This window comes from Schistocerca cancellata, chromosome 6 (assembly GCF_023864275.1).
Source record: "Schistocerca cancellata isolate TAMUIC-IGC-003103 chromosome 6, iqSchCanc2.1, whole genome shotgun sequence".
NCBI lineage: Eukaryota > Metazoa > Arthropoda > Insecta > Orthoptera > Acrididae > Schistocerca > Schistocerca cancellata.
This window is the reverse complement of record NC_064631.1, coordinates 352,569,527-352,592,012: the sequence shown is the minus strand read 5'-3', so window position 1 is coordinate 352,592,012 and position 22,486 is coordinate 352,569,527.

Here is a 22,486-nt window from a genome sequence, read left to right as displayed (position 1 = left end):
CATCCACATTTATTCATTTTTAGAAAGTATCTGATCGGATTTCTAGTAATATATGCGCCGACAGCCCGTCGACGCCAAGGTATTTTTCTAGTAAGATTATTCTTTGGAATAACAGAGATACATAGATGTATTCTCCAGCGCTTAACAATAATAACAAATGTAAAGATCTTTTCCAGCAAACCAGCCGCTGAATATTAAGACGAAGGGCTCCACCAGAGATTCTATTGGGCTGATCCCACGTAAATAAAATAATAGATTTAAAACTGTACACAGATAAAGGACAGAGAGAGAGAGAGAGAGAGAGAGCGAATGAAACTCGAGAAAATACTCAGAATCCTCAATTAGCATAATTGTTTGCCTGTCTTATCACGGATAAGCCCAAAAGATAAAACAGGAGGCCCTAACTGTATTGTACCGATTTATGTGTGAGAGTGAAGGGGTAATAAAGGCGACAGATACACCTCTGTACAGACAAAACATTACACCAAGTTAGCGGCAAGCTGCATTCACATACTTTCATCAATTACAGTAGAATTCATTATAATCCGTTCACATTTTGGATCATACCGTCAATAATACATAACATGGGGAAATAACGGTTTATTGTTTTAGCTTTGGACATCAGTGTAGGTAATAATAATGGAGAGGATCGTACTGACTTGTGAACTTGGACCTGTATCTGTGTTACGTATTAGCTTCATATTCCCCGCTTCCAGCTATTACACTAGCTCTTGACATGCCACAGGTGCAGTCGTCTCCAGTACAGTTCGTCGTAAATAAGTAGTAGAACACTTGGTCACGATATAGGAGCTAAAACTGGTCGTGGTTATAAATAATTATATCAAATGGATCTAACCGTTGTTTGGACTGGTAATGGCAGTTAGGGACACCCTGTGTCCTAGATGACAATATAGTGATACGAATGTTAATATTTCATTTCATTCAGGTAAGCTGATTTTATGTGTGATAACAGCAGTAGGTCATTCTGAGGAATTCCTAAATTCCTATGAATGTTGCATGAAGCTCTAGAAATACGGTCCTGGGAAGACGATTTATGCCCCTTCCACAGGGTTAGGAGCACACGACCTGCAAAGCACGTAACACTGCCGACCTTCGATAAATTCGACAGACATACGCTGTGGTTTCTGCACAATCTAGCGACTTTTTCCTTGGCGATAAATCTATCTGTTGGCCGTAACTCTTTCATCGGTGGCGCTCGCACCGTATGCCGCAAATAATACCGCATGGGAGAAGCGACATAGTTTTCAATGTGTGTGTGTGTGTGTGTGTGTGTGTGTGTGTGTGGCGAGTGGGCGAGAGGAACCGGCTGATATCACAGATAAGCTAAAATCTCGTGAACTGTTTCTGACTGTTATCTGTCTGAATATATTAACGCATTTTATTTTGAAATCAATTTCTTATATAGGTATACTGGTGCGAAGGTAAGAGTTTAAACCCATCAACAGCAAACAAGAGCTACGTGTCCGCTTAGGGTTATTATCTAAATAACTACAATTATAACGTTAAACTTAAGTGCTAACGCAGAATGAGGGACGAAATAAATCTTCCGTCCCTTCTCCACAAAGCGGAAGACTAGGATCTGCGGTAGCGACCCCTTATTTTCAACAGATGAAAATACAGGCAAGAATGCGTAATCCCCACACGCTCGATTCTCGGAGGACTCTAACAGTGCCATATCTACTGAACTGTGAGTCGTATAATAACATAATTTTGCTGGTACATTTAGTGGTATATGTGGATACTTCATAAAAAGGTTGTTGCGAGTAGAGGTAGTAGTAAAGATGTAATAAATTAAAACGTCATCCCTGACGTAGTTCACTGTCTGAACAGTGAAAATGTAATAAGCGATGAGCTTCATTCCTTTCATTTCCTGCGGAATGTCTGCGAGAAGAAGTGTCGTTAAAATTTGAATTTATATAGAAAGAATGTTGGAAGTCGCTAAGTGACCTCATACTCAAATATTGGATGAACAGAGTAAGGGCAATACGAGCGCCGTCAGTTACACTGTAGCAACTCAAGACATATACGCAGCTTCTAACTGCAATACTTGATTTATTGCGTTAAACTTTTGACATAGGATTATATCACTTAATGAGTAGATTAGCAGCATTTTAAATTTTTTAATTTGATGTATAACTACAATAAATGCAGAAAATCAAACTTTTGTATTCCCTTGACGTCGTTGGATAGCAACCTGCAACTGAGACTATGCCCCTGGTTACCGTTTAGTAATATAAACCATCTTCCAAAGTGAACTGAAGCTTCATGCTCGGTAGCAACATCGTGCTTACGCCCGAGAAAGAATACAGGAATCAGTAATAACGTGCACTATCGTACTATTACGGGTGGAACAGGTGGAATACAGTCTTGCACTACATGTCTGCAGCTACTCTCCTGAGTAGCACGATGACTGAACTATGACTGGAATTTGCTTTTACAGTACTTCTCGCAGATTGTCACTGTGGCAAGATACATTTACAGTGTATTATGTATGGTTCCTAATTTACTTTTGCCTCTGGTATTTCCTTTTCTAATATAAAATTTAATTCAGTACGATTTTTTGAATATGGTGCCTCATTTACAAATGACGACTCTACTTTGCCATCTTTTAAAGGGAAAAAGCCGGGCGGCGAGGCCGAGCGGTTAAAGGCGCTACAGTCTGGAACCGCACGACCGCTACGGTCGCAGGTTCGAATCCTACCTCGGGCATGGATGTGTGTGATGTCCTTAGGTTAGTTAGATTTAAGTAGTTCTAAGTTCTAGGGGACTTATGACCACAGCAGTTGAGTCCCATAGTGCTCAGAGCCATTTTTTTAAAGGAAAATCCCATTAACAGAACAGTTTCTGTCAGTGTACTGTTGCTAGCAATGAAAGAAAGGTTACAGGGTCAAATGAAGTGAAGTTAGAGCAGTGATGGTATTTCTATTAGTCACAGTATCACATCAATTTCTGTCAAATAAAATATTCTTCCAGATCCTCAACTTCGTTTCTTCTCAAGGTAATTGCATGAATCCCCGTCCACTAACCATCATAAATCTACAGCCATTATTTTCACTTCAGAAACACTCAACTTAAAGAATGTTTTCGCATCATGGTGCACATGTCTATTATTCCCTTATGCAACCAGAAATATGGTACAACTGGCTGTTTTTGTTGTTTGTTGTTCTCTACCTGTTACAAATCTAAAGCAGATGGTATATGTATATGTCGAGGATCTCCTTCCAGTACTTGGATGGATTTCCACAAAATTTGGCAAATAACAACAGGCCCCATAAGTATTACCAGTGTGGTATTTATAACTTTATAGCTGCAATAGGTGCAGATATATGAACGAAAACGTGTTTTTCCCGTCTCTGGGGTATAGGATGTCCTGCTTGACAGGCATATTGTGTGGATGAAGTATCAGACTGCCAAATCATCATGCTTTGCATGGTAACCTACATGTCAAGAGGCAGAAACAGTTTTCCATACACACACATGCAGGCTGCCGCACATGACAGGTATGTTCTGCTGGTGTAGTATCAGCCTACTTTGCGACCTGCTTTGCATAGCGGTCTGTATGTCAGGGATTAATATATTATATTCAAGCCACTGATATGTAGCCTGCCCTGCATGACAGGCATGTTGTGGGAGTGGAATCAACTTACTTTACTGAATTGTGTTACATGGGCTACATGTGCCAATAAACATGTCTGATGGCAGGGTGAGGTAGACAGAAGAGAGGATGGACAGAGAATGGGGTGAAGGAAATGGACAGAGAGAGGAAGGGGCAGAAGCAGGAGGTAGGTAGAAGTCGTATAGGGGTAGTGGGCAGGTGGGAAAGGAAGAAATGTGAGGTGGAGATGGATAGAGAGATAGGCGGGTGGGGAGGGGGGAGGTAAGACAGGGAGAAGACATTGTCAGAACGAGGGGATGGAGGGAGTGGACAGAAAGAGTGAGAGGAGGAGATGCAGAGTGAGCGAGGAGGAAGAGATAAATACAGGTGCGAGGTGAGGTGTACAAACAAACGGAAGGAGAGCTGGACACAGAGAGGGAAAGGAGGAGATGTGTTCAACATATGAGTCGAATGTAAAAGCTTGCGAATCCACAGGTGAAAGCAATTTAGTCCAACATACCATATTAACATTGCAAAAGCATTACAATGTAAAACTTCATGAAATGACTCTGTATAGAAGGACAAAAAAAAAAATGGCTCTGAGCGCTATGGGACTTAACTGCTGAGGTCATCGGTCCCCTAGAACTAAGAAAGACTTAAACCTAACTAACCTAAGGAAATCACACACATCCATGCCCGAGGCAGGATTCGAACCTGCGACCGTAGCGGTCACGCGGTTCCAGGCTGTAGCGCCTAGAACCACTCGGCCACCCTGGCCGGCTATAGAGGGATCAGAACAACTGGTATAAATACGAACACGAAAAAAAATAACCACTTCTCTTGTGCAAAAAAATCATCTCTGGAATATGTCTCTGAAACGTTAAATATTAATATTTCTTATTAGGAACAAGTGTCAAAATTACACAGTTCATCTGCAGGACACATATAGATGGACCGACGTAATAAAGCGAAAAGGCTTGATACGATCAGGTGGTGAGATGAGATGATGGCGAAACATTGTTAAGTGTCTGAGGTCGCTAGTGGTAACTGCTGAAAAGCAGAAGTAAAGGGGAAGCTCCACCCCTCCCCTGCTGCATGGCATGATTCACAACCATTAGAGCTTAATATACGGTAGTAACATACGTAAAACACAAATCATCGATCTAGCTCTAGTTAAATACAACATTAAAGATCTTATGAAGTAAGTTGGACGCAGTAGTAATTTGGAAAAATAATTACGTAGATAAGTAAACAACAACGGAATTGAAAGAAGAACGCCAGACCGCCATCTACGGACGTTGCGTGGAAGTCAGAACTCAGATATTGAAGCAAAGCTAAGCATGGGGGAGCCAACCGTTACCACGGGAACGCTAACATGGATCCTCTTAATGCATAGTGCTGAAGGCGAGGAATATTGCGCGGTAGAGATGTAATGGCAGAACGTCGCCATCGGTCACCATGGAGACAAGGATCCGTGAATGACGATCGGATGAATTGGTTGAAAACGCAGGGGTTACATCTATTTTTAAAAAATCCTATTTATTCTATCAGACAAGTTACCTACCTACCAAATTAAGCCACTGCCTAAGAAGGACATCGCCACAGCACCCTCTGACTACCGCCCCATCTGCCTTCTTCCTCCACTATCAAAGGCCTTAGATTATATAGTCCACGACCAGCTCACCAACTACCTAACTACTAACAATCTACTAGACGAATACCAATCAGGTTTCCGTAAACATCGAAGCACAACATCCGCACTGATAAAAGTGACAGATGACCAGAAACTTGCCATGGACAGACAATAAGCGACTATCATTTGCTTCTTAGATTTCACCAAAGCATTTGATACTGTCGACTTCGACATCTTAGTATCCAAACTTAGCGGTCTAAATTTCTCACCAAGTGCAGTGCAATGGTTTCGCTCTTACATGACGTCTCGTCAGCAACGCATCCTGTCCGGGAATATAAAATCAAAATGGCGGCAGGTATTGTCAGGCGCTCCCCAAAGCTCAGTACTAAGTCCCATACTCTTCTCTCTGTACGTCAATTAAATGTCATCGGTTACGACCTATCATAAGTATGCTGATGACCTTCAGTTGTTTCTAAGTGCCAAACCAAGCAATCTTAAGAAAGCTATTGAAATATTCAATACTGATCTCGATGCACTATCAAAATGGGAACAGGACATAGGACTAAAACTGAACCCATCTTAAACCCAAGCGGTACTTGTTGGTCGCTCTAAGCTCATTAACCCAAAACATCGGGAATCCGTACCATCTCTTATCCTAAATGGAACAAATATTAACTTATCTCCCTCAGCACAGAGTTTCGGAGTAATAATAGATGAAAATCTAAATTGGAGAGAGCGCGTAACTGCAGTGTGCAAAAAAGCATCAGCATCTCTTCATGTCCTACAAAAATATAAAAAACTCTTCACTTTCGATCTGAAAAAGAAATTAGTACAAATGCTTATACTCCCAGTGATTGACTACAACGGTATTATCCTACAAGGCCTCTCTCAGGAAAATTCGCGACGTCTGGAACTGGTCATGAAAGCCTGCGTCCGATATATCTGTGACGTTCGACTTTTTGATCACACTTCACCAGCATATGCAAAATTGTCCTGGCTGCGTGCAGACAAACGCAGAGATTTACATACACTCTGTCTCATCTCCTGCCTTATAAATGTACACTGTCCCTCATGTCTCTCCTCGTCCTTAACGCTTATGTCGGAACAACATGACAGAAACACACGTTCTTATCATAATAAAATCCTCTCTGTTCCACTGCATCGCTCAGTCACCTTCTCCAATTCCTTTACAGTAGCGGGAACCCGACTCTGGAATAACCTCCCTCGTTACATTAGAGAACTTAAAAACAAGTCCGGCTTCAGAAAACAGTTAATGACGTATCTACTTAAGCAACAGTAACGCCTTCCTCTGTACATGAATGCACTTCATCTCATTACTTCCCTCTTTCCCCCTCCTTAAATCTCCCTTCCGCAAAACTCGCTATACTAGTAAACATCTACTTTACACAGCGAGATATTAATGAACATCTGCACAAAACTTCATTACTATTGCCAATTTTTCTCATGTTTATGATTATTTGATTTTTTTTACTGTTACTATTATTGCGTTTATCATAATTTGTATGTATAGCACCTGTTTACAAATACTGCCAGCAGTTACTTTATTAGGTCTTCGATATTACTCTTTATTTATATTGTCACTAGAGTAACCTAATTTTCTTATTTAAACTATTGTCATGATGTAACTCTGATGTGTGAAATGCTGCAAGTGTGGAACACTGGTCCGATGTAAGAGAGGGCCTGATGGCCCTAATCTGAACAGGTTAAATACATAAATAAATAAATATAGAATACAGTTTCAAACAATCTATGTAGTAACCAGTCTGCTGGAATAAATAGGTTTTTTAAAGTTACAGATCTAACACTCGCGTTTACTACCCGCAATATACTCCAAAACAAGCGCAGACATAACGTTGGAAGTCAAGATAATGATTTTAGAACTCGTGGTTTTCAAGATTTCTGTAATGATTGTTATAGTTACTGTACTGGACAAGCAGGTCGTAATTGTCTTACTCGAGTCTAAGAGCACACAACTGGCATAGCCTGCACCAAACCAAACCCGGCAGCGTCTCATATACACTGATGGAAAAAATTGTAACACCAGAAAATACTCTAGAGTAATGATATTCGGGGATATATTTTTTTAAATAAGGTATTTCAATGATTAACAATCAATGATCTCAGGTTAATGTGAGCGCGATATAAGCCATGGCAAATGTGAAATGCTGCTACATAACCGGTGTAACAGTCAGAATGTTGAATACAAGCATGCAGATGTGCATGCATTTTTTGTTACAGGTGCCGGATGTCAGTGGAAGCGAGTTCCATGCCTGTTGCCCTTGGACAGTCAACACGGTTACGACACTAGAGTTGTCGTCCAATGATGTCTCATATTTGCTAGGTTGTACACAGATCTGATGATCGAGCAGCGAAGGCCAGATGTCTACACTCCGTAGAGCATGCTGAGATACAACGGTGGCATGTAGACGAGAATTATCCTGTTGGAAACACTCCCTAGAATTCTGTTCATGAATGGCATCACAAGAGGTAGAATCGCCAGACTGACTTACAGATTTGCAGTCAGGGTGCGTTATATAACTGCGCCAGTGCCCCTGCTGTCACACAAAATCGCACCCCATACTATTACTCCAGGTGATGGGCCAGTGCCTCTAGGCCACGGACAGGTTGGTTGCAGGGGCTCAATTGGCCTCCATCTAACCAAGACACGACCATCACTTGCACCAAGACACAACCAGTCTTCCTGCAATATCACCGAAAGAACATCCAGCTTCTCGTACCCTTTTACAAGACCTCATTCAGACTCAGTAAGCTGTTGATAATGGCGTCTTTGTCACATTAAGGGCATTCTTAAACGTAAATAACGCTCTCGACAGTTATAGCGTATATTAAAAGCAAACCCGATTCTTATCTTCGTAATGGCGCACCTATTGCAACTCTAATGTGATTTGCGTGAAATTTGAACAGACATAGTCTTTTAGATGTAGAAACACACCTACCAACTTTCGTTTATGTTTCTTAATTCCTTCCTCGTTTTGCGATTCTTTTTCCGTCACTGCGCAGTAAACATTCGAGAAGGCTTATCAAGGAAAAATCTAAAAATCCTACACAACGCCCCAAAGGGCTCTTATTAAATGCCTCGGAAGAGGCTGAAATCTATACCCATTATACAGGGTGAGTCACAAACTATTGGGGTCAAGAATAATTCCGAAAGTATGATAGGAGCTGAAAAGATTGTGGGGCAAAAGTTACATGGAACAACGGGGCCGATAATATTACGTTGGTTTTTGGTGTTAGGTGGGGTCGAGTCAGAGATATGAAGTCAACTTCGTTTTTCTTAAGTGGGATGCTATAGTTTGATACTTACTTTCTAATAGCGGCTATGGAGACGAAACCAATGATGCGTAACAGTGTGTCTTTGAAGGTCAACTAAGGTCAGAAAGGTGGCATGAACGTCCATTTACAGAAGGTGTTCGAAGTGATGGTCATTGGTATCAATGCAGAGCTGTAATCTTCTTATCATGAACTGAATGGTATTCCTTATCACATCGGCACTTATCGAAGCACATGTCCTGACAATTCTCTCTCGCATATCTTCTGGTAGTTGCAACGTCTTTGTAAACAATGTCTTTTACGAATCCCCACAAGAAAAAATCCAGAGACGTATAGTCTGGCGAACGAGCCGGCCACGACATATCTCCTCCGCGTCCAATTTGGGAACTGTCTATGCAACTCATTTCTAGCCATCAGCGAAAAATGTGCCATACACCCATCGTGTTGATACCGCATTCTGTTTCTTGTTCCTAAAGGTATTTCTTTCAATAACATACCTAATGTTTCTTGCAGAAATTTGGTTTACTTCCTACCATTAAGATTTCCATCGATGAAATAGGGCCTATAATTCTGTCCTCCGGAGTCCCACACCACACATTAACCGACCACGGTTTTTGGTGTTCAACTTGCCGCAGCCAACATGGATTTTCAGTTGCCCAATGTATGCACATCAACATTTCCATGGTTCGTGAGTGTAGCCTTATTAGTAAATAAAATCAAATTAATAAATGTGTCATCCTTCTGAATCTTAAGTTCAACACATCCTCAGAATTCAATGTGAAGTATACAATCCGGACCAGTTAATTCTTTGTGGAGACTGATATGGTAAATACGATATTTATGGCGGTGCAGGACACGAACAACAATACTCTGGATCGTGCCAGATTCCCTTGCGATTTGGCGTGAACTAACACAAGGCTCTGGAACCACAGTGGCAAGAATACCAATTTACGTTTCATCGTTAGTAACTTTGCTTTACTGGATAAGTTTTCGATGAGTTAAATATCCAGTTGTTCTCAGTTTATCGTACACATTTTTAAACGTACGACGTGTAGGGGGAGTACGTTGAGGATATCTTTCAGCGTATAAATCTCTAGCTCTCACTGAATTTCATTGACATTCTCTGTAAGTGAGAAGCATACCGACTTGTTCTTTGAAGGAGTACATAGCTCACATTCGCTTGATTCGACGATACTAGTCTTACCGTCCTTATTAGTGTTGTATTGAGAAACCGTCGAATGGTGTTTACATGTCAATGGCACGTTAGATGGACACAAAGTATTCGGCGAATATTTACTAAATGCATGGTATACGAGAGAGAATTTGCAGAGCATTATCTTCGATATGTGCCGAAGTGATAACGAATACCACCGGCCAGAGTGGCCGAGCGGTTCTAGGCGCTTCAGTCGGGAACTGCGCGACCTCTACGGTCGCAGGTTCGAGTCCTGCCTCGGGCATGGAGTTGTGTGATGTCCTTAGGTCAGTTAGGTTTAAGTAGTTCTAAGTTCTAGGGGACTGATGACCTCAGATGTTAAGTCCCATAGTGTTCAGAGCCATTTGAACTATTTTTGATACCGAATACCACTCAATCCATTATAAGAAGATTGCAGCACTTCATTGATACCAATGGTCATCACTTCGAACACCTTCAGTAAGTGGACGTTCGTGCCACGTTTTTCACTTTCGTTAACCTTCAAGGACCTTACTGTTGCACTTCATTGGATTTGTCTCTATAGCCGCTATCAGAAAGTAAGTACCAAACATCCTATTAAAAAAAAAGCCTCACCTAGCAACTAAAAACCATCGTCATATTATGACCCCCTTGTCCCATGTAGCATTTGTCCCACAAACTTTTGAGTTACTATCATACGCTTGGAGTTATTCTATGTGGCAATAGCTAGTGACTCACTCTGTGTAAGATATAAATGTACCACACTGAAAGAGCAGTTGCACATCACAGAGAAACTTTTCTTTCATCTATTTGTCTGCACTTTTGCTTCCCTTGTTTTAAATTACCTGTGATTTCCATCGTCTCCCTCTTTTTATGGAGAATGTATTTCTTTTCTTGTTGTGACATGCGTTCAGTCCTTCTTTCGTCACTCATGTTGCATTACTAGCGAGGTTTATATTTTATAAATCTTAAGATTCAATTCCGATCGTCACTCATAGATCCTTGTCCCCACGGTGACCGACGGCATCATTCGCCGTTACATCACTAACGTGCCATATTACACGCCATGGACTCTATGCATCGAGAGGTCCGAAGCTACCGTCTACAAGGCAGCAGTTGGCGTCGTTATCCCTATCTTTGCTTCAATATTTGATTTTGAACCTCCCCGCAATTCCAGTAGAATGTGATTTGTCCATCTTACATTTTTGTTGGCTGTTTACATATGTACGTAGTTATTTTTGCCAAAGTAAAATAATTACTACCGCGTCCCATTTACTTCATACAACCAATAACGTTGAATTTTCTCTAGTTCTGTATCGATGACTTACGTTTTATATATATAATGATCGTACGTTAAGTCCTACTGCCTCTGAATTATGACATGGAGACTACGAGGGGCGGAGTTCCCTCTTTATAACACGTGGCGTTTTGACGCTATTTATCAGTTACCACTGGTGAACTCCGATCCTTATCAATGGTCCACCGTCGTTTCTCCTCTTCACCTTATGGTATAAGATCTTTTTATTTTATTAAGTATGTCCATCCATATTTATTAGGTAGATGAAGTGGCTAATTTTGACGCGTGTTTCTCTGTAAAGAATATTAATGTTTAACGTTTCAGAGACATGGTCTGAAGTTAATATTTGATAAAATCGTATCAATTACTATTTTGATGTGTGTGATACTTAGTTTCTTGTAAATCCCTGCGGTCAAGGTTGGTTAGTATTTGGTAACCTATGAGATCGCGGTTAATTTCCAGTAATGCTTTCAAAAATGAGTTCATGGTTTTACTTTGACTATAGTGTATGAAAACAGCAAAACATGTACTGGGTGTAAAAGAAGCTACGTATATAAAATTTTAGAGTGACTAGAAAACGTAGAAAGAAACATCTTTTATATCAGACAAAAATGCACAGGTCACCATAGCCTCTCCCACCCCCCTCCCCCCCTCCCCCCCCTCCCCCCCTCCAATTGAGGTTCGTGAAGGTTTTGAAGTTAGTGATGTTTAGAGATGTCGACACTACCATGTGTTGGATCTTGCCTTAGAGATGTTGCTGAAAATTTCATCAGTATTAATATGTAATTGGCATCAGCGTGCTACCGATTGTCTAACAGGCTGAAAACGACTAATGAAATCTGCAGCTTCAATCGAGCGGGCAACCAACTCCTCTCAAGTGTCCATAGACTACTCGTATTTGAAACGTTTCATCAATCCCCATCTTCCACCCCTGAAAAGAAATCCGTACTGCAGCAACATCTTTAAACAATGTTACTTCTGACAACGACTATGAACATAGCTAGCGTCAGAATCCTCATTCCCTAGCAGGGAGACGGCACACCTGCGGCATTTTCGTCACATAAAAATGGTTCCCTTTCATCTCCTTTTCACATTTGGAAGTTTCGTGTACTTTTTTTACACACTGTATGCTTTTATGGACTGTATGATCTCTTAGAATGAACAGGGCCTATTAATGTTTTCGACAATCTATCCGGGACTAAATTCTTTGACACTTTAGTGGTAGCATGGGTAAAATATACTGAGCAGAAGATTATTCACAAATTGTACAGAAATCAGATTGCAGTTATAACAGTCGAAGAAGAAGAAAGGGAAGCAATGGTTGAAAAGGATTGTTTCTTATCCCCCTTGGTATTCAGTCTGTACTTTGAACAAGCACAGCAGGAAACCAACGAGAAATTTGGAAAAAAGAACTGAAATTCAGGAAGACGAAATTAAATCTTTGACGTGTACATATGATATTCTAATTTGCCGAAGGACAAGGAAGACCAGTTAAATTATAAGGATTTGGTCTTAAAAAAAGATTAAAAGGTGAACAAGAACCGAAGCGAAACAAGAGTGAGGGGTTGTAATCGAAATAAATCAGGCAACGAAAAGAGAGTTAGATTAGGAAATTAGATGCTAGCAGTAGTGATCTTTGCTACTTGGGCAACAAAAGAACTGATGACGGCCAAGCAGAGAGAGGATATAAGGTGCCGACTGGTAATAGCAAGAAGGAACATTTAGGATAAATTTTAATCGTGGGAAGTCTTTTCTGTAGGTGCTTGGCTGGGATGTAACCTTGTATGTAAGCGAAGGACAAGGAGACAACAGTAATACTTAACACTTGGTGCTACAGAAGACTGGTGATGATTAGATCGGTAACTAATGGGAAAGTATTGAATCATTGTCAAATTGTTGCAACAGAAAAGCGTTTTTTATAAATGCAACTGTTTCAAGAATGTAAATGAAAAGAACAAGTAAAATATTTAATGACATGAATATTCTTTTCTTAGTAGCACGGAGTGGTATCTTTCCGGTATATTTTTCATCATTTTCTGCATCGTAAAAATTCTATTGAGTGGTGTTCTGCAGAAAGGCATACCCTATGATAATATGATTGAATGCAGTGGACAAAAATAAACTGACGTACAGGTAGTTAAATTGGAGCATTGACGACATAATCTCAAGACATAGTCAAACCTTCTCATTATAAAATAATTAGTCGCAAAAGTTTGCAATTTATCTATGCTACAGAGACCATTCTATCCACAGTGAAAGAGCCTTTGTATCTTTCACCTTCTCTATTACTTCATTATGTGGAGTAGCGGCTCTCTGTGCATTTTATTGTTTCATGAGAGGCTAAAGACGATAAGGTCTGTTGGCCCTCATTTGGCAACAGTTTATTAGTGAAGCTTGATGCAGAATATAATGGGTTTTTGATGAAATTTTTACTAACTCAACTGGACTTTCACCTTTTTTACTACCGTCATCTTGCGAGATTATGGTTTACAACATGGGTCACTCACGATGAAGTTTGTGATTACGTATAGTCATTGTCTTCATGCCTTATAATAACACTGCTCGTAAGTACATGATTGCAGCTGACAATGACAATTTTCCCTCCATTTTTCCGCTTTTTTACGATTTGGACGATCTAAAGATAGTTGTAGAAACCAACCCAAACAAGTTATAGTGCTTTAATTACATACGGAAAAAATTTGGTCTGAGCATTAAAAATTTTTCAAGTTAAAAAACTTAATTCGTAAATTGCAGTAGTTTATTGTTGTAGCATCAGTACCGGAGCCTATTACTCTGGTCAATTACATCATTTCTCATAAGTTTTACCGACGTATCCTGGAAAATCAGTTTCATAGCATGAGCAAATAGGACAAGACCTGTGGAAGGTGAAAATATTAATAGCTCACTGACGTACAGCAAGAAGAGGAACAGTCGCACGGAGGAAAATGAATATAAATTCTTTACAGCGAAGTATGTACGAATTTCATCAATTTTAATAAATGAATCCCACCAAAAGTCTCTGAATGTCTGTGCATTTCCGTATTCAGTGCAGTAAATTAATACCGTCTAAAACGGGCTGTCAGCATTTCAATCGGTCACTCATCCTTAAGAAATTATTGTGAGCGCATCGTTCTACCGGCAGCCAAGTTTCTTGGGAGGCTATCATTCGTTAGATATTGTAGTGCTGAGGATACGAGTTTTACGTGCTGGTCCCTCGTAAGTTTGCTAGTCTCATTGCAGGTCGTGTCTGTGATTGGGTCGCACGCGAGCGGTGAAAGACGAAATTTTAGCAGTTGAGTTGTGATGAACAGTTATGAATATTAATAATGAGATAAATGTTGACAATATTTAAGTCGTGGTATGAGAAGTAGAAGAAAATTAGTGGATTAAGAGGAAAAGATGGCAAAAGCTGGTTATTTATGAAGCTATGTTCGGTTATAAATTAATAGAACTAACTGTAGTGTATTCGTAGTGATGAAACCGAAAGCGAACTGAAGTGTGTTACGGTTATGATTTTCGTCTAAAGAATAATGCCTAAATAACATGTGTTTCCTGTGGAAGTTGTTGAATATACATTACATGCAAACAAACATCAATTACAGTTCAGTGAACAGCATTCCAACCGCATTAAAGTTAAATAAGATACAAAGGATTGGTACGTCTACTAACTGTTGACCAGCTCTAGTTAACCTACATGAAAGTTCTTCATTCCCAACCAAATTATTTCTAAATGCCTTCCATTAAATATACTACTGCCAATACGCACTGAAATGAGAATGAGAGGGAATGGAAGCTTCCATGATGCCACAATTTTTCTCTGTTCCTTCGACTTTTGTTACACGTTTTGCTACAAATTTCCAACCTTTACTGCCTTATCTCCGTATCGACGAGTAGAAACAATATATCTTATATTTTATAATCCACTTCCGATCGCAATTATTTAGTTTTCATTTGCTTCTTCTTTTTGACATCCATTTGAACGCTAATTCACACAATACTACCAGAGCTATTTGTTCGTATGCAAGGGTTTCGTTCATGTTGTCAGTATTCACTCTGAACTTTTTTTGAGGAGACGTAGCCTTCTTGAGATGGACTCCGTTGTTGGTTAGCCATTAAAGCAATAAATATAACAACCTACATATCATATGAAAGGAGTATGTCGTACAAGACATATTAACTGGCAACAGGAACTTATTTCAACAAATGTCGTCAAAACAAGTTAAACACAAAGTACGTCATTTCCTCTGTCTACAGCTCATATTTGCTACACACAAATCCGACAATTTTCCCGATTACTAGTTCCTAACGACGGTACTATCACAAACCAAATTTCTTTGAACCCAGGCTAACGTAGATTATAGCAATAAGGATCAGGAACATGACGAGGACCAACTGCATAAAAACACAGACACACAATCACATTCGTGTCACCACTTTCACATACATACCGACGCAATAACAAATCATAACACTTTTCTTCTTCTTCTCCTTCTCCTTCTTCTTCTTCTTCTCCTTCTTCTTCTTCTTTAGTTGAAAGAGTGTACCTTTGACTCATTCCGGCCTTCTTTAATCTTCTTCTCGATTAACCGTCGTCTGTTGTACCCCTTGGTAACTAGATCTTGTTAATTTGGTCGTCGATTATCCCCCTCCATATCTATATGATTTTCCCATTTTTTCCCTGTAGTCGGTATGTCACCATTCAGGGCAAGAATGTTTAGGACCTGTTTAGTATATTCGATCCTTATTCTGTCCTATCTTATTCATCCCTTTACAGACATTAACAAAACTTATAACTGCTATTCTTATTTTTTGTTATTCCTTTTCCCAGTTATTTGTGCTTTGCTACCATTTGTCAAACAAGGGACTAACCTTGTTACATAAATCGTTGCTGATGTCTCTTCACGAATAGTCGTACCACTGAATTTAATAATTAATTGTAGGTGATTGTATAATGTACTAGGTCTCTTGCGAACTTTCTAGAAGTTTATCATTTTCCGTAGAATTAATCGTCCAAAGATTGTTATTTATTGGACTATTATTTAGTGAAAAGCAGAGTAATTATTTAATAAGTATCTCACACCGTTCACACAGCTGCTTTTCGAACTGGATTAATAGGAAATCTAATGTCATCAGATAAAATCCATGTATATGCCCATTAAAGTAAATACTACTTGAGCGAGTCCACTTGCGAATGAAACGTGATCCCTTTACACGCAAAAATATAGTCAGAATTATCAGTACACATATAATTAACGCAGGCGGGTATTTTTGATCCGAAGACTTCCACCAGAAGGCAATGTTTGATGCACATAAAATGGCGGATGACGGCTTCAGGTTTGTGGCGTCATGGCATCCCCCCTTATTACAGCCCTCGGTACGCCGCTATCTCTCTCAAGGACGTTGCATCGGCCGGCTGCTGCCACTGCGTGTCGTCAGTGTACCTTCTCCTGGTAGCGTTCATGGGCTTCAGGTACAGCCCCTGTCCGCTATTCGAGACGTGAGTACTCCGAGGGTCGACACCAGGCCGTGACTATCAGACGAGGGCACGCCACTGTGTTTACTCCCGCCTGATGTTTGAACAAAGACTTTTACTGACACCCGTGTTGTTGGGGACGCACCAACCTTCGACGGAATCCTGAGTCCCTTGCACGTCGATAGAACCCGTATGCCTGGATAGAGGAGCGGCTATACCACCCTGACACATCTATAACTTTATTGTATCTTCAGTTCTACATGAGGCAAGCACGTGTCCACTCGTGAGCACTGGACTGTGCAGCTGGCACCAGCTGCTAGGACGGCGCCCGGCGATGCTGAGTCAGGACTCCGACTCGACGGCGAAGGTAAGGCCACGGCCAGTTTCGACAGCGGCTCTTCCCGGCGGAGTGATATGCCAGCCGACAGTCACCTTATTCGATTCTAGTTACCCTCATGCGCCTTCTGTCGATTCATTCAGTTTTCTAACGTCGCTTGCCTCTGCTGTACCGAATATTATCTTTAGTGATCTACTCCTAGCATCTATCCATCGCATTTTTACTCTCCCAAGCTTGTGCGGAGCTATTTCAATCACCTCTTTAATCGCGTATTTGCCCCTAGTAGGTCTCTGTGTTCCTTTCGTACCTCTCTCTGCTTCCCAGTGCTAATCGCTAATTCTTACTCCTCTGAATACATTTCTTCCGGCCTCCTGATTTCATTTCGCAACTCCCACACATTAAACATTAAACTTACAGACTATTTATGGCTAGAAAACAACACTCCACTCCCCACGTAATGTACTTGCAGTTCCACTACTCCGCTCCCTGCGAAGACGTTCACTACTGCCAAACCTGGCATTCTTCTTCTCCTTCACATGGTAACCTGAGGGGAGGAATCCGTATCACATCCCCTGCCCCAATATGTATATAGGTCAACCACTACCACTACCACTACCTATACTGCGCGTACAAATAAACTGCAAAAAACCGATAGATATAACTACTCTCTTGACCTCAACATACAATGAGTCTAAGGTACCTGGACTTCCCTCGTCCGTCGCTCATCGTTTACCCTTTCCTCTTAATATCCATCCTTGCCTTTTTATAGCACTTCAAGTGGAATCGCCTCTGGTGAATTGAAAGGTCGCAGACGCCCCACATGCAAAATCGTCGTCCTTGTTGGTACTGTAGCTTCACATGCACCGGTGGCGTATTTTGGAGTACTTGGTATAAATCCTGGTAACATATTATAAACTTCTTTCCCTCCCGCATATATGGACGTGACAACATAAGCCATTGGACCACCTTATACTGCGGCAACTCTCCATACGTCTCACTGCCTCCTTCTGTTTCTCCAAAGCCTTCGTATGGTCTTTCTCATTCTACCCTGTTCTACATCTCCTTTGCTTTTCTTGCAAAACCACGGCTTGCTTCTCTCTTTCTGTTACTCTTCTGGTCAATCATGTCCTCTAATGGTGTTAACCAAGTGCTACCATACACTTTACAGTTGTACGAGTTTTCGGCAAAAGCTAAGAACGTATCCGAGTTAGAACGTTCTGAACTAATGCAGTAACTAAGAATTTTCTCAATTTTCCTATGAACTCTTTCTGTCCTTCTATTGGTCTGCAGATGCAGTCGGCTAGTAGCCAAATTCTTCACTCTCAGCAGGCGACACAATTCCTTCATCAGATCTCACATGAAGTTCGTTCGCTGATACGATATCATCGTCTGTGGCCCTGCAGACTTCAATAACCACCTATTAGATAACGCCAGTGTGACTGTGATTGTCTTTTGATTTGGAACTGGCACCATCTCGACCTAACGGTGAAAACGACGTATTATAATCAGCACAAAACTATTATCCATTGATGTTTCACTGAATGGTCCTGACACATCCACCCCAATAAAACTTAAAGGTTCTGTTGCTTCTGAAATTCTGTGTAACAACACCTGCTTCCGACTCAAACTGACGCTCTGCGCACAATCCATATAATTCTTGACGTATCGATCCACATCATCCTTCCTTTCCAACAATACTTCTCTGCTACCGTTCTATTCGTCGCACTGCATCCACCACGCCGTGATACAATCTGATCATGCGTCTCTCGTAACGCTTCCAGTTTTAACTTGGACGGCACAACCACTCATGGTTGTAATTTTGTCTCTCTATGCAATAATCTGAAATGCATACCAAGCTGCTGCTGTTTCTTATACTGTATACATTTCTCAAAGATGTGCTGCACTGTTCACTATTCTGCAAAATCGTCACCCAGTACTTCTATTACAGCTATCTTTCTGCCTAGCCTGACCGCATTTCTTTGTTTCCTTCCCGACTTGTCGATTACTTAGTACTCAAATATAATGCCCATCTAGTTTGACATCGACAGGAAGTGCTAAATGGCTAAGCAGGGATGGCTAGAGGACAAACGTAAGGATGTAGGGGCTTATCTCACTAGGGGTAAGATAGGTACTGCCTACAGGAAAATTAAAGAGACCTTTGGAGAAAAGAGAGCCAGTTGTATGAATATCAAGAGCTCAGATGGAAACCCAGTTCGAAGCAAAGAAGGGAAAGCAGAAAGGTGGAAGGAGTATTTAGAGGGTCTATACAAGGGCGATGTACTTGAGGACAATATTGTGGAAATGGAAGAGGATGTAGATGAAGATGAAATGGGAGATATGATACTGCGTGAAGAGTTTGACAGAGCACTGAAAGACCTATGTCGAAACAAGGCCCTCCATTGGAACTACTGACGGCCTTGGGAGAGCCAGTCCTGACAAACTCTACCATCTGGTGAACAAGATGTATGAGACAGGCGAAATACCATCAGACTTCAAGAAGAAATAATAATTCCAATCCAAAAGAAAGCAGGTGTTGACAGATGTGAAAATTACCGAACTGTCAGTTTAATAAGTCACAGCTGCAAAATACTAACGCGAATTCTTTACAGACGAAAGCAAAAATTGATAGAAGCCGAGCTCGGAGAAGATCAGTTTGGATTTCGCAGAAATGTTGGAACACGTGAGGCAATACTGACCCTACGACTTATCTTAGAAAATAGATTAAGGAAAGGCACACCTACATTTCTAGCATTTGTAGACTTAGAGAAAGCTTTTGACAATGTTGACTGGAATACTCTCTTTCAAATTCTAAAGGTGGCTGGAGTAAAATACAGGGAGCGAAAGGCTATTTACAATTTGTACAGAAACCAGATGGAAATTATAAGAGTCGAGGGGCATGAAAGAGAAGCAGCGGTTCGGAAGGGAGTAAGACAGGGTTGTAGCCTGTCCCCGATGTTATTCAATCTGTATATTGAGCAAGCAGTAAAGAAAACAAAAGAAAAATTCAGAGTAGGTATTAAATCCATGGAGAAGAAATAAAAACGTTGAGGTTCACCAATGACATTGTAATTCAGTCAGAGACAGCAAAGGACTTGGAAGAGCAGTTGAACGGAACGGACAGTGTCTCGAAAGGTGGATACAAGATGAACATCAACAAAAGCAAAACGAGGATAATGGAATGTAGTCGAATTAAGTCGGGCGATGCTGAGGGAATTAGATTAGGATAGGAGACATTTAAAGTAGTAAAGGAGTTTTGCTATTTGGGGAGCAAAATAACTGATGATGGTCGAAGTAGAGAGGATATAAAATGTAGATTGGCAAAGGCAAGGAAAGCGTTTCTGAAGAAGAGAAATTTGTTAACATCGAGTTCTGATTTAAGTGTCAGGAAATCCTTTCTGAAAGTATTTGTATGGAGTGTAGCCATGTATGGAAGTGAAACATGGATGATAAATAGTTTGGACAAGAAGAGAATAGAAGCTTTCGAAATGAGGTGCTACAGAAGAATGCTGAAGATTAAATGGGTAGATCACATAACTAATGAGGAGGTATCGAACAGAATTGTGGAGAAGAGGAGTTTGTGGCACAACTTGACAAGAAGGAGGGACCGGTTGGTAGGACATGTTCTGAGGCATCAAGGGTGTTGTGGATTTGCAACACAGCCAACCCACTAGGAGGAAGCCGAAAGGCAAGCGTTCAAGCTCACGCAGGCTGCCGTGAGGTCTGGAACTGGACAAGGAAATGAGACTAGCAAAAAACGTACGTAGCTTCTGGAATTCTTAACTTTAATCCATGATTGGTGAACATCGCTCTTGACGGTACATGTTTTACAGCATCAGTAGTAACTGGCAATGGCGCCTTGCTAGGTCGTAGCAAATGACGTAGCTGAAGGCTATGCTAACTATCGTCTCGGCAAATGGGAGCGTAATTTGTCAGTGATCCACCGCTAGCAAAGTCGGCTGTACAACTGGGGTGAGTGCTAGGACGTCTCTCTAGACCTGCCGTGTGGCGGCGCTCGGTCTGCAATCACTGATAGTGGCGACCCGCGGGTCCGACGTATACTAACGGACCGCGACCGATTTAAAGGCTACCACCTAGCAAGTGTGGTGTGTGGCGGTGACACCACAAAGGGATCAAAAATTTAGCTTTGGAAGGCAGCGAGGAGGGTAAAAATCGTAGAGGGAGACCAAGAGATGAATACACTAAGCAGATTCAGAAGAATGTAGGTTGCAGTAAGTACTGGGAGATGAAGTAGCTTGCACAGGATAGAGTAGCATGGAGAGCTGCATCAAATCAGTCTCAGGACTGAAGACAACAACAACAACAACAACAGTTAATCTATAAGACATTTCCTTCAAGCCTAGTAAACACCTTAAAGCTATAGGTCCATTATGACATTAATCTTTTTTCCATATAAACAACATCGAAAACACGTGCGTTATTCTATATACCAGACCAAGCATCTCTATCCCCGTTTGAGAGGAATTTCTTTCAACAGCGTTCAATTATCTTGATACAAAGGCATCAGGATGTTCTTGACCATCGACCTCCTGCTCAAAACGCAGCCTAGGGTGTAGTTTGACGCATTACAATCACAACATAAATTCTTTCTGAAAGTCTGGAAACACCAAAACTGGATTGCATATCAACACCCTATGTAACTCGTGACATGATCTCTGTTATTCCTCCGACCACAAAAAACTTAACCCCTATCTTCAACAAATGTGTAAGCGGCCGTGCAATATCTGCTGATCCAATCACAAACCTCCTCCAATAATCCGCGAGATCATGAAAATATCATAACTGTAGTATAATGTGGTACCGGAAAATATTTCATTGCTTACATCAACTTCAAGTCAGTGGTTACTCCATCCTTACTTGTGACTGGCTCAAACACGAAGGCTATGCGGAAACTAAGTTACGCTCGATTACGAAATGGAAACCATTGTGAAAATGCGATGAAATTTTGCACATCTGTGAAGGGTAGTATCCCTACAACGCCTGTCGATAGCGGCATGTGGCACTTTTCAATTCTAAGCGCACAGTGAGCACACAAAGATGCCTAGAAAATAGTGTCTGCGCCAATTATGAGGGTTTGGTGAGAGATTCCGCCTCATTTCACGCAGCCCACATATCATAACAGATGCATTTCGTTCTTCATGACAATTCCTGGTCGCAGTCTGTAGGGGCAATGAACACGCTCCTGCAGCGTTTACGGTTGGAAGTGTTTCATCACCCACAACACAGCCTGTAACTGCCTTTTCCTGAGTTTCTCCTCCGCTCACATGAACCGCTGGCTATGAAGACAACATTCTGGCACAGACAAATGGTTCAAATGGCTCTGAGCACTATGGGACTCAACTGCTGAGGTCATTAGTCCCCTAGAACTTAGAACTAGTTAAACCTAACTAACCTAAGTACATCACACACATCCATGCCCGAGGCAGGATTCGAACCTGCGACCGTAGCGGTCTCACGGTTCCAGACTGCAGCGCCAGAACCGCGCGGCCACTTCGGCCGGCCTGGCACAGACAACGAGCTGTAAACGAACGTAGAGAATTGGCGGAACGCCTTCTACGACGAGGGTATTGGAAAGTTGGTACAACGCTATGACAGATGTCTAACTCGGAGCGGAGACTATGTGAAGAAG